The sequence below is a fragment of the Ictidomys tridecemlineatus genome, chromosome 2, assembly GCF_052094955.1.
Source record: "Ictidomys tridecemlineatus isolate mIctTri1 chromosome 2, mIctTri1.hap1, whole genome shotgun sequence".
Taxonomy (NCBI): Eukaryota; Metazoa; Chordata; class Mammalia; order Rodentia; family Sciuridae; genus Ictidomys; species Ictidomys tridecemlineatus.
Window position 1 is genome coordinate 108009293 of NC_135478.1, and position 14217 is coordinate 108023509.

Here is a 14217-nt window from a genome sequence, read left to right on the forward strand (position 1 = left end):
AATTCGTGGCCCCAGAACATAGTGATTCTTTAAAGTGTTTGGCACAGAAGGTCACCTGCCATCTCCCTTTGGTGACAGGGAAGTCATTATTTATTGGGAGTATTTTATTCAACTGTGGACATCAGCAGGAAAACTAGGTCCTGTACTGGGACTTTCTCCGTGAGGCAGTGACTAGCAGGGTTGGAGATCCAGCCACTCTCTGACCATGAAGGAATGATGAATCTGTGGCCCAGCCCCACCCTACCTGCTCATGCAGTCCCTGAGCTCCAGTCTCTTTACTCTTCCATGGAAATTAGCAGGGTTGGGGCTCAGGGCCTAGGGTCATGCCTGTGTCACCATGGGTAGGGACTGTGGAGAGGCCACAATGAGGACTCCACTCTTATGGGAGCTTTCTGTGGCTGCTGAAATAGATCACTGCAATACAGTGGCTCAAAACAAGGTGCATAATTTATTCTCTCACAAGTCTGGAAGTCAGAAGTCCAAAATGCATCCTGGGGATCTAGAATCAAGGTGTTGGGAGGCCAAGCTCCTTCAGGGACTCAGGATGAGACCATTGTCTGAACTTTTTCAGCTCCTAGAGGATACCACATGTCTGGACTCCTGATCCCTTCCTCCAGTTTCAAAGCCAGCTGTGTAGCACCTACAAATCTCTCTTTCTGGCTTTCTCTTCCCCTCTCCTCTCTCTCCTTCTCTTCTCTTCTCTTCTCTTCTCTTCTCTTCTCTTCTCTTCTCTTCTCTTCTCTTCTCTTCCCTTCCCTTCCCTTCCCTTCCCTTCCCTTCCCTTCCCTTCCCTTCCCTTCCCTTCCCTTCCCTTCCCTTCCCTTCTCTTCTCTTCTCTTCTCTTCTCTTCTCTTCTCTTCTCTTCTCTATCCCTCTCCCCTCTTCTTTCTCTTCCCCTTCTCTCTCTCTCTCTCTCTCTCTCTCTCTCTCTCTCTCTCTCTCCTCTCCTCTCCTTCAATTACCACATTCCTTCTCTTATTCTGACCTCCCACCTCCCTCTTTCCCCTACCTTGGACCACCCAGATAATTTGGGATAATCCTCAATCTCAGACCCCTTAACATCATCCCCTGGGTAAGGTCCCTGTGGTTACAGGCTATAATATATTCACAGGTTCCAGGATTAGGAAGTACTATTCTTAGAGTCCCTCATTCAGTGGAGCTCAGCTTTGATCCTAATTCCTTGGGTATCAGGGTAGACATCTCCCCAATTCCTCTCCCTTTGTCTGTCCATCCCCAATCTGTGAATTTCTAGGACCAGCCCAGACTCAACCCTTCCCACATCCCTGGCCTTCCACAGTCAGTCCCTAATTTTTCTAGGATCACAGGGAAGGGACTATGATTTCAGTCATTTCTCTGAGATATTTTCTTCCCATGACCCCTGAGTCTACTTCTCTGTCACCAAGGTGCTCTAGCTCTTGGAGGAAGATATTATGAGGATCTTTAGTCTACAATGGAGACACTATGGCCCAGAGACTCTGAGTGATTTGTCAAAAGTAGATCACTGAGTTGTCACTTCCCTGCTCCTATCATTATCAGCATGTCTCCAAGGACTCCTGGACTCCATGCCCTCCCTTCCCACCTCAAGCCCAGAATCTCCTGCCACATCCTCTCTATACACTTCCTGTGGCACTGATGGCATTCAAGTGGCTTTATTCAAGGATCCCCTCACTGGTCTCCTATGTTGATCTTGGACCTGAACACTCCATGCCACTCTCACCATCTTGAAACTCCTCACCCAGCTGGACCCCTCTCTCTGGTCCTCTATGCTGGTGCTGCCCTGTTAGGACTATTGGTAACTGACTCCTTGTGTACTCTGGGACTGTTGCTTCTTTGCATGCTCAATCTCTTAGCCTTGCTGGGGCTTGATGGCTGCTGGGAGTTGCTAATTTGGCTCTCCTGGTGGCAGTCCTGCCCCAGAATGGGCTTACCATTCATTCTGAGTCCCCACTGGAGGCAGGTACCCTGTGACAAGGGCTGTGTCTCTAGCAGTCTGTCCCTTAGAGGTTCAGTTTGGTTCTGGACTGGACCTTACTGAGCCCTCCATGTTTCACTGTAAAGTTGCTCCCAGTTCTGCTGCAGGTATGATCTCACCTGCCACCACCTGTCAACGTAGTGACCTTGGCTGAGGGTTGCTTTCAGAGAAACTCTGAGCTGGTATCTGACATATTTTATATCATGTGATCCAGACCACCTTGGAGGCAGATATCCATACTCCAACACTTCGTGGATGAGGAGACAGAGGTTCTAAGAACTAAGGCAGCTCTATACAGATGGTGAGCACCTAGGTCCACTGGCCCAAGGTCAACCCAAGGTGGCTACATCTTCCCCCATGCCTGACTGTAAGGGCCAAGCCCACTAAGGTGCAACATGTGTTAAAGCCACATGTGTGTTGGGTCACTCTCCCTTCTAGGCAGGCTGTGCCTATACAAGGCCAAGAGAAGCAGCTGAGCATGTGAACTCTCTTGTGGTTCTGTGGAGTTGGAGGACCTGGATTCCTCTGTCTACTCTGGCTCATTTGGTCCACAAAGCAACACACAAGGTATTTGTGTGCCCATTTCCCATATGAGAGGACTGAGGCTCCAACAATAAGTGGATGATCCAGTCAGGGTCACAGTGAGTTGTGGGGTGACCTATCCCCAGGCTCTTTCCACATATCCTCATCCCTGTGGCCCATTGTCATTGAATCATTAATTCACTCACACATTCATTCAACAAGCCCTGAGTGAGCATAGCTGTGGTATGGGCCAAGTGCTGGGTGGAGGGACATGAGGACCACCTAACCTGGAGAAATTCACAAGCTGCTAGGGGACAATGTGGAATTTACCACTTGTCCCCTCCTCAAGTTCCTGGAGGTCAGCACCATCCATGAAGACCAGGGAATGTCAGACCCAGCACAGGAATCTCCCCCTAAGCTTGGGATGAATTTAAACAACAGAAACATCTGTGAGATGCCTCAGTGGCCAACTCTGGGCCATTTAGGGCAAGTCAAAGTACCTCATTGACCCTCCAGTGACTCTGAGACCTGAGGGCTATGATTGCCTATTTCATAGATGACCTTGAGAGACATACACAGTCTGCCCAGGCTCCACATAGCCCAAAGGCAGCAGATACAGACCTAATCCCACCCATCTTCTCCCATCTCTGTGCCAAATTCATACCTATATTGACCCTAGGGAGTAATATCCTCACAACACAGGGCAGGTCTATGCTGGGCAAGCCCCTCAATGTACAAGGAAGAATGTGAGGGACCAGTAGCTGATAGGCCCTGGGCTGAGACAAAGTTCTCAGAGTCAGAAGGGGGAAGGAGACTGGCTTTATCTACACCAAAAGTCATAGCCCAGAATAGCATGGTGGGTGTCCAGGAGCCCTAGGGAGGGGACTCTGGGGCTGCAGAGGAGGGACAGTAAATGGCTGCTCTGGCCTGGAAGAAGGGAAGCAAGTGGCTGTTTGGGGCCCCTGGGGAATGAAGAAGCAGAGCAGCAGCTCCTGCTAAGTTGAACTGGGTGACCACCCCAACCCCCCTGTGAGACCTGCAAAGGCACCAGGAGAATATCCTCCACCAGGTCTGGACAGGAGACACCCATATCCTTCATCCCACAGTACTCATGACTCCCAGCCTGTATTTCCCAACACACAGGTCCAAAATAAAGTTTTCAAGCCAACTAGAAATTTGAGCTTCTAAGAGTATGGATGACATAGTCACTGTCCACTTGTAATGCCCACTGACATTTAATGACACAGCATAATGTTAGTGGACTTTGCCCTTTCTTCCTGACACATGAGCTTCTTCACCAGGGGCTCTGTCATTCCTGGTCCAGTTTTGCTGTCTCCCACCTCATCTCCAGAACATTTCCCTGCTGCTGTCCGAATCCTTGTGATCTCACAGAAACCCCAGTCTTCATCCCCTCTTCAGGATGGGTTTCTATGGCTCTAAGGAAGCCACATGTCATGACCTTGAATCAAAGCTCCTCCTTGAGGCTCCTCAATGAGATATGGATGAAGAACAGTTCTAAATCAACTTGGATCCCTCAAACATATGAGATTGGATGACTCCCAAAGTAGCACTGACATGGTCTGGGAAGGTTGCTTCTTTCTCAAAAACATTTTTTTTGTTCAAAGTCCCCAAGAGTCAAGAGATTGTTAAACTGACCTTGCATGAGCACTCCCTCCATCTGTGGTGATCTGAGGAAATGCTTACCTATTTGGTCTTCTTGAAGAATTGTAGGGAGGCCATGGGAACATAAACACAGAGGCATGGCAGAGAGCGCTAGGGTCAGGTTCAGTCTTCCTGAATACCTGCCAAGTTATTTAATCTCAAACCTAATCGGTTAGGGCAATAGTTCCACAGAACCACTCTAGACCAGTGAGGCTCTATGCAGAAGAGCTCTAGACCTATATCCTGGGGTTTCCAGACATCCCTAATTTTGTTGTACTCACATAATTATTACTAGTGTCTTCTCCACTCCCAGAAACATCCCAGTATAGTTGATAAATTTTGATCATTCAATCTCAAGTAACTTTCAAATGACTCAATGATGATCATGATAAGAAGGAAGAATGAGATAAAGACAAGGATGGTGATCATGACTGAATAATTTGCCTCAACTCATCAGATCAGCTGTCATGATCTCCAGGCTGGATCTCTCCATTCCACAATGTTGTTTTCTCCTTTTCTGAGGGCCAGGCCTGGTGATGAAGGCTAATAAACCCCACATGTCACTGACCTTGTAGATGAACAAAGTGTCCTAAAAGATATCATGCAGAGTTCAGGGGGGAGCCCCTGGGAGTTCCCTGAGCCAGTTCCGCTTCTCTCCTGTTAGGTTGCATGTCTCACTCCTGCTTTTGGCCTGGGACTCCTCACAATATGGGGACTGGTGGCGGGTTCCATCCTAGTAGTCTGAGCTGCAGCTGTTCCTTCCATAGCACCACCATATGGGCATGACTCTCTCACTACTCAGGACCCAGAAGCTGTGGTTTCCCCCAGGGATTGTCCCAGGAATCAGGGAGGAAAAACTGTCCCTAAACATAGCATCCCCAGCTATACCAATGTGCATCCTCAACTCCCCTCCCCTCGACAGCTCCTGCACCTGCAGCGGGTGTCTCATGTCACAGACCTCATCCTCACACTCAGAAATCTGGAAATCCAAGTCTGGCTGGATCCTGGGAATTCTTCAGGGAGCTGGGCAGGGGATTTCCCCCCGCTATTGCAGCTGCATCTCTAGATGCCCATACCCTCCCCTGCTCTAGACTGACATACACTGAGAGGTGAATTCTGGCAATGACAGAAGAGTCTTGGTTTAGCTGACCCTTTTCTCAGTGTCCCTGGAGCCTGGCTTGTCTCTCTTGGGGAAAAGGGTTAGGTATGCCCTTCCAGTTGCTGCCAAATCAGAAGGACTTGCTCTAGCCTCTGGGCTGCCTGATTTCTACTCACAGGCCTCAGAGACTCTGCCTGAGGCTATAGGGTACTCATCCTTCCTAGGCCCAGGTGTCCTCAGCTTCCTGCTCCTTTTCATTCCCAATGGTTCCTCTCATCTCATGTGATTGTTCCACTGCAGAGTGGGGAATTGGGGATTCTGAGACAGAGGATGACTAAGTATTGTTCTGGAGACATAACAATAGTTCTGAGTGTCAGAATTCTCAGGGAATATCTGTGTAGATCCAAGTGCCCTTGGAGAGGCCTCCAAGATCTTAAGCACAGTGCCTCCTCTGGTAATATTTGGAGGCTGAGGTATCCCCTTCCTTGCTCTGCCAAGGGATTTGGAGAGAATCTTCTCCTCTAGTAGAATATGGTATCACAGACTCAATTACCTAGCATGGATATTCTAGTTCCTTATATTCATGACTTAATGGAGGTACACAGAGGAGTTCTCTTTCCTAAGACACACAGCAGATTTGTATAAAGTCTGTGTCCTGGAACTTTACCAGTGCCAGCTAAAGACCTGAGAGGACCAGTCATTTTAATACACCTTAGATGAAAAAAACTCCAAACTGGATGCTGGTTTTGGGGAAATTTAAATTATTTAATTTCAAACTCCCCATCCAACTGCTTAGAATGCAATGTGACAGGGAAAATCTAAAAGAGGGCAACAGACACCAGCCTTGGGAGCCAAAAGTCAGAAAGTGTTGAAGCTCTTCTTCATGGGGGGAGGCTGGATATCCAGTGGAAGGCTGCAGGGGTGGTTACAGGAGGAGAGATGCAGGGATAAAACTCTGGTTCTGCATTCCTGCAGTGTTAGCTTTCCATCATTCTAACAAACACCAGAAATAATCAACTTTATATGGATAAAAGGTGTCTTCTGCCTCTCAGGTATGGATATTTTGGTCCATGATCAGTTGACTTCATCATTTTGGCCCTGAAATAAGGCAGTCCATCATATTGGGCAGCATATGGCAGAGAGGATCTGCTCACCTCATGGCAGGTAAGAGAGAAGAACGGGGATTCCATAATCCCCTTGAAGGGCACACCATCTGTGACTGGAGACCTTCCACAAGCCCCAGATCTTAAAGGTTTAACCATCTCAACACTGCCATGAGGCCAGACTACAACAGCAGGGATGCTTCTGCCTGCCCTCCCTGCTCAACTTTCTACTCTAGAACTTGAGATGGCTTTAAAAAAACTTGTAAAAAGAGACGAAAGTTAGAAACTGTGCAATGTTAACAAAACAGAATTTTACAGTGTTTTGTTTCTTTTTTTCCCAATAATACTTCATGAGAATGTTCATGTTTTCTGCCATAGGATTGAAGAGAAGAGGCCTGGAAGGAAATAAAAAAAATCATCCAAGACTTTCAAATAAGAATTAAGCTGGTCTGCTACATAATGTTCAAAGGAAGATGTGTTCAAAGGCAAACACTAACCACAATTTTGTTCACAAAACTCATTATTAAAGGAGTCCTATGTAAGAAAACGACTTAGAAATTATATCCTTGCATGGACTTCAAAAGCTGTTCGTACATTTTTTAAAATAGATAATAAAAAATATTTTGTCCAGGAGAGCTGCTTTGACTGTAACTTGGATCATTTTTCTCCAGTCCCATTTATGCTAACTGCAGCATGGAACCATGTGATGATACTTCAGACCCCAAGCACACTTTGTATTGTTTGGGATCCAGATTGGTGTCATGGAAGACAGTGTGTTGGACGTGTGCTACTCCAACTTCCTGGCTTCTGAATATCCTCAAACCTACCTAGACAACTGTGTTGAAGATGTTCACATCTTTCAGCCCCAGCCTTGGATGGAAACTGCCACCCACTCAGACAAGATGTCCCTTATAGGTACAAGTAATGCTAAACCCATAGTTTCTACAGAAGCCAATTTTTTAATAATGGTTGTTTCTGGGAACTTTCCCACCATAAATAATCTTTCAATCATAACTGTGTAAAGATGATTGGGGAATGTGTTTGTCGGCCCCAAACTCTATTAGCTCAACACTGTTGCAGGAGTTTCATGATAAACACCAGGTCAACTGCACAGAAGAAGTGTAAATATTTGTTATTAAATAGGAAGATCCCACCCTGAGGGCAAGAGCGATTGAAAATTCTACAGACACAGGCAAAATCTTCATATCACCTTTAGGGTACTTACTGCTATAATCTCTCATCAGTTCCAGTAGTTTGGCCATATCAAGGTTGGAGTCAGAATTAAAAAGTAGTACAACCACTTTGGCATGCGGATTTGGGGTGGGACATGTCTTCCCTGAGTTTCCAAGAAACCTCACAAACATGTCAAAATGTCCAGATAATGGCATCAGTATATGAAATTTTCATATTTGGGCTCTTTGCATTTGTTCTTGGATCCAGAGAACTGGAAAGGAACAAGCTACTTCAGGGAATTGGAGAGAAAGGATAGGTATCCAAACTTCTGGTTAGTTCTGTTGGCCAGCTCCTGAGTGTCTAGTTCCTCATGCTCCACTAACTGAATCTTGCTGTAAATCTGCTGTATGTCTGCATGCCTCCTCAAAGGAACTGACATCTTCTTTCCTTTATACTTCTTATGTAGAAGCAGCAGGTTCAGAATGTACTCTGCCTCATACATGGGATTCACCACAGGACAATAGCCACACCAGACCTCCTTAAAGTCCATGATGCATTCCCAGCTCTTGGTGGTGGCCTTGATCATTTCCATTACCTACATGAAGATGTCATTCAAGGCTTCCATCTGTGTGGAGCCCATTCTTCTTAGGAGGGAGGGTGCAGGTTGGCTAATGGTCCACAGCCAAAAACAAATTATTCCCAGTCATAAATTCCCATTGCAGAACTTCCTCTTGAGGGCAGGACTGAAGTCTCATGAAGGAAGTAGGGATTCCCAGATGTTGGTCTATCTTATGCATCTCTGTGTTGCTGTATTTTCTCATTAGGATGATTTCTCAGTAGAATTGTATTGTGTGATGCTGCTGCTCTGCAATTTGGCGACTGAGAATGTAGCTGTGCAGTTTGTACTGGTAGCTTGGGTTTTTGTTCAGGTTGAACATGATAGCTTAGTGAATCTTACTGTTCTGGAGATCTCAGATGTATCCCTTCTTGTTTTTCAGAATTCACATTTAAAAAAAGCTGATGCATCTCATAAGAACTAAAACATTTCTGTAGTGCTCTGTCCTGTCTGCCTGAGAAGCAGGGGCTCACTGATATTCAAACTCCTCAGGAATCCCTTCAGATGATCTCCGTTGATGTCAAGATCATCATCTGCTTCCAGATCACTGTCCAAGCAGTGATCATGCATATACTTGAGCATCATAAAATTCTTCTGGAGTGGGTAAGTGCCATCCACACCCCATAGTGGCACAATTGGAAATGGTACAGATGGTACAGACACGTAGTAGAGAAAACCTTCACTTTCCCAGAAAATTGTCTTAGGTCATATTCTGAAGGTGACCACAGCAGGAGTCTGAAGTATTTCTGGGTGATTATGACTCCCACAAAGAGAAATTTCTTGTCATGTGAGGCTGCCAACTGGGCCAAACCTTGTGGCCATAGCTGTTTCCCACAGACATCTTCTTGTGCCCTGTAGGCCTGGGATTCTTTTGCCACCACCAGCAGTCCCCCAGGCTGCTGCAGCACCACTGACCCACTGGTTTCAACTCTGAAGCATGGGGCAGGACAAGCCTATGAGGCCAGCACAAAGCCCAGCAGGAGTCAGATCTGAGGCAACAAGCAGAGCTAGGCTCACCAACTTGTCTGGAGCCATGCCCACACCACTCTGCCTGCAGGGCCGCTTTCACTGCCTATGTTCAGGAGCCTGCCTATCATAGCTCCCAGCGGCAGAGACTGGTTGCCCTTGTGCCAGGAAGCCTGGTCCCAGCTGCTCAGTGGGTGCCTAGGGCCATCCATGCCCATGGTAGCCCCAGAGCTGACAGCAGGCCTGGTGCCAATGCTTCATTATGCACACCTGCTTGCACCACAGTTTCCTGCTCTTTTAAGAGGGGAACATGTCCTGTGCATGCAAGCTGCATATCCTGAGCAAGGCCACCATAACTATTCTCATATTGGCACAGAAGTATGGGGGCAGTGCAAAGGCAATGTCAATGGCACCTGCTCAGAGATCTTGTCCTGCCCTGATGGCACCCTGGCAGGCTCCACCCCTGTTCTCCTTGTGACCTAGACTGCTGCAGCTGCTCCACATCCTTAGAAATGGCTCACCATTGCCCTTTGGCATATTTTAAGTTGATTTTTGTGCAATGTGAGAAATAAGGGCCTAGTTTTAATCTTCTACATATTCCACCATGACCTTCTACCATGTTGTTTCTATGATAGAGTCAGAAGCTCATGGATACCTGTGAGGCTACAAGCCAAAAAATTAATCTGCCCTCCACTAACTTGTTCTTGTCAGGTATAATGGTCACAGTGAAGAAGAGCTGACCACCACAAATGGAACAGTTACAGAGCACATTTGGTTCTAGTAGTCCTGCCCAGCATGAAATACTGAGGGGAGTCCTAAGACTTAAGAAGGGTAAAAGATAGGAACTTGAGAACCTGAAGAATTATCTCTGCTAAAGGTACTTAAGTAGTTGAACATAAATCCTAACAATGATATAGTTTTAGTATCTAACATATTGCCATAAGAATTAAAAACAGGAGAGAAAAGTTCATAGTTTGAATCAATAATGGAAATAAACAGAAAATTCCAGTATGCACATCAGACTTTAACAACAGCATCATAAACAAGAAGGGACATATGAGGGTAGAAGGAAAGGGAACATGGTAATAGAACTCAGCATCATTGCAAACTACATTGGTGTTGATGTAAAGCAAATATAAACCACTATGAAAATAAATTTAAAATATAGATAAAAGGATATGAAAGGTAGCCAAAGTGGTATGATGGGAAAAAAAACAATCACAATGGAATCTGCTAGAGGAGCAGTGAGGAATCTAAAAAAGGATAAAATACATGTAGAAATCAGCACATTGGCAGAAGTCTGTCATTATATGTGATTACATTAGATGGAACACATGAGTCTTGATTTCTCAATACTTAAGAAGCCTGCATCCACACAAAGTTTCACACAATTTCTCTACACTATTACATGTGGGGAGATAGGCTTGGGTTTGATAGATTCTCTTCTAACAGAAACAAAGCACTTGGTAGCAGGAACTTGACCTGCCATGATTCCTCATGCACTGTCAATGCCACCAATCTGAGACACAGGACAGGGTACATTTTGACACAACTGGCACAGAATGAGGCTGGTCATCCTAACAATAGGCTCTCCAATGACAGAAGATTTGGGGTCCTCAGGATGGGGGCCGCTACTCTGTGAATCCTTAACCAGCAAGAGGCAGTGGAGGGGCATTCAGAGGAAGCTAGGAGAGAAGCTGGGGTTGCATAGGCAGAGTTCAGGAGTGAGGCCAGGAGGAGGTGAACAGGAGGAGTCCAAATTCAGTCCATGAAAGGATATCAGAAGAGTTTAAGCTGTGTCTGTTGTTTCAGTGACCACATTCTGAGGGTCAGACAAACACAGGGTCACCCCCAGGACACTAGCAAGAGCTAAGGCACACCCACCTGGGAAATGCACTGAAGGAGGTTGATTGTATGTGTAAACATGGCAGACCATGCTGGTTGAATTTCCTTAGGGAGAAAACTCTAAGGTCCAGGTGCTGTAGGAGGGGGCATTGTATGAGAAAATGTGGGCTCCTAAGGTCTGTTTCCTTCTCCCAGCCTGACTGCATGTGCCTCCTGCTAATCTCAGGGAACTATTTATCACTGTCCAGAAGTCATCCCTGGGAAGACTTCTCTAACCTAGGGTCTTCCAAAGATGGCTTCACAGTCCTCTCTGGCATTTCCTCCCACCTCCAGCCATACATACGTTTTTTCCAGGAAGAATTTCCTATGCGGTCATGCATGAGGGAAGGGAGCACTTGGTCACTTCTCCCTACATGAAGAATGGACAGGATCCCTGAAGAGAATCTCAGAGTGACACTGACTCTCAGCTGCCTCAATTCAGAGCCTTGAACCTGGAATTCACCTTGGTTCAGAGGCAGGATTCCCCCCGATTGAGGAATCCTTAACAACTCATTTTTCAGAGCTCAGCCCTGGAAACTGTGACACTGATGAACTTCACAGATAATAAAGGACCTAAATTTTTTTTGTCCATCAGGTCTGGATTGTGGTGATTTTAAACATTCCAAATAAAGCATGGATGATTAAAAAATAAAAATAAATGTGGCTATTTATGGTACATTGCAGAATGAAGTATGTCAAACACAAAGTTTGAGACTAAAATTGGTGGAAAATCCATAAAAGAAGGTGATTAATTATGTAAACAATGTCTAACTGTGAAATGCATAAAAGCATGTTAACAATAAGAGGGAAATTAAATGAAATGCCAAAGATAAAACCAAAGTCCATCTTGGAGATACTGAGAGGACTATGAAGAATGTGAGGGCCCATGGTGATCTTATGCTGAGTCACTTGTCATCAGAGGTCTCTCAGCAGGGAGCCGCCCTGCCTATGGATAGGAACATGAAAGAGCAACAGCCCATCTGAACTAGACCCAGATTAAAACAAAACAAAACAAAACAAAAAACAGCTCTGTAGAGTTGGAAGACTGGCAAAGGGGTCAACATCTGGAAAGTGACTATAACCAGAGGTCACAAGAGCAAGGATGATATTTTGCCCAAAGCAGCTTGAAGAAATTTGAATGGTGAACCTCCACCTCCTGTCTCTTATTTTGTCCTCACAGCTGATTTGAGTGGCTTCCTATTAGTAGTATGCCCAGGGGATTCATAATTTGAATGTTGACCAAACACACACTTATCCCAAAAATCTGAGAGAGGTCTAAGAGATCCCAGCTGTGTCATGCATTTGAGGACAGAAATCAATAAAGAGTGATGTTCCACAAAGGCATTCAGGGACTGTTATGGTTTGGATATAGGGTGTCCCACAAATCTCATGGGTGAGGCAATGCAAGAATTTTGAGAGGAAAAATGAAGAGGTGGTGAGGTGAAAACTAATCAGTAGTTAATCCAATGATATAGGTGGAAACTATATACAGGTAGACTGTGGCTGAATGAGGTTGTCACTGGGGATGAGACTTTGGGGTTTCTATTTTTTTCCTAGTCTCTCTGAGAGACTGAGGTCTCTCTGCTTCCTGATTGTCGTGATTCAAGATGCTTTTCTTCTCTATATCATTAGGCCATGATATTTTGCCTCAGTTTAGAAACAGAGAAATCAAGAAGGCCATATATGAACAGAAAAATTTCAAAACCTGAGACCAAAAAAATTCCTCCTCTAATTTTTTCTTGTCATATTTTCATCACAGCAACAACATACCTGACTAATCATGGACCAGGAAGGCCAGTCTATACTCAGAAAGCTGCTCTAGGCTGCTAAATTCCATGGTAAATACCCTGCTGCCTCATCTAGCACCACTCTTTCCTTGCATTTGTTAAAATAAAAATCGAGCCAGACGTTCTAGTATTCTGGGTTATGAAAGAGGTGAAGCATCAGAACCATGCTGGAGGTGAATCCAAGGACATGTGAACAACTTGACCCCCCCTTGTGGTGAGCCGTTTCAGCGGACCGTGGCCGCCATTACAAGATGGCGCCGGCTTCCGCTGTGGTCTGAGACAAACAACTCCTTATTAGGGAGAGTTGGCACATCATTGTTTAACACCCTATGAGAAAGGTCCACGTGGCGGCTTTGCATTGGGGCTTGGAGTGCTTTATTAAGTGTGGGAGGCGCGAGCGGAGAGAGAATGCTTGAAGACATGTCTGAGTAAAGGCCTGAATAAACTGCTGAGAGAAGATTCCTGAGTCGTGTCTTCCTTGCTGGCGAGGGGTCACGACACCCCCTTCTCTATGTAGTGGCCCAACAGATTCACATATGCAGGCATGAGTCACAGAATTGAAGGGATTCACTTCTATCCTCCATAGCTTATACAATAGAAAGCATTCCTCCTACTACCAGAAATATACATGTGATCAATTTTTAGGAATACACTGAAGCTAACACATTTTTTAACTAAAAATGGCACCATATTCCACATGTGTCAACCAGAAACTCATTGCCACTTCCATGATCACTCATTCTCCACCTAAAGATAACTATGATATCCAGGCTACATCTAATAAGATGATCCATCAACACCACCCCCCCAGAAAATGTACATCTTTTCCAAGCAAGAGAATACAATACACTTTTTGACCTCAAGTATGTTCATTTTCCTCCACCTATGACATCCTGTAAATTAAATATTGAAGTAAAATGTTAACTATTTTTATTCTTTTGAACAGAGGATTGAACTCAGGTGCACTAGACCACTGAGTCACATCCCCAGCCCTATCTTGTGTTTTATTTAGAGACAGGGTCTCACTGAATACCTTAATTCCTTGCTTTTCTTGAGTCTTCTATGATCTCATAATCCTCCTGCGTCAGTCTCCCAAGTGGCTGGGATTACAGGCATGTGACACCGGGCTTGGATAGTTACCTATTTTTAAAACACCTATGTTAGATGACACTAGAATCAGACAGAGGAAGGAAAACATATTCAAATATATTCACATTAAAATAAATATTTCTCCATAGAATTCTAATTCCTGTGATCATCATTGGTAATTTCTCACTTATCTATTCTAAATCCCTTGACCACCAAAAAATGCTTTGGCTAGTGTTGATCTCTAGCTAGTAGTGTCAGATGGAATGCACAAATCCTCACTCCAGAAAACATAGGTGCATCAATAGCCCTGCTGAGTTGGATTGTGTTGGTATTCTGACCTTAAT

At 45.2% G+C, this 14217-nt stretch overlaps 1 protein-coding gene, 1 pseudogene and 1 gene segment (V, D, J or C); all 3 read right to left on the bottom strand.

The window, feature by feature from the left end:
* LOC101969513 (immunoglobulin lambda-1 light chain-like) overlaps positions 1–14217 on the bottom strand; it is an 828312-nt gene that overhangs the window by 207833 nt on the left and 606262 nt on the right. The window lies entirely within an intron of this gene.
* Positions 1–14217, bottom strand: part of LOC101960900 (immunoglobulin lambda-1 light chain-like) — a 503755-nt gene that overhangs the window by 203065 nt on the left and 286473 nt on the right.
* On the bottom strand, positions 6958–9130 carry LOC144370568 (chondroitin sulfate synthase 1 pseudogene; annotated as a pseudogene).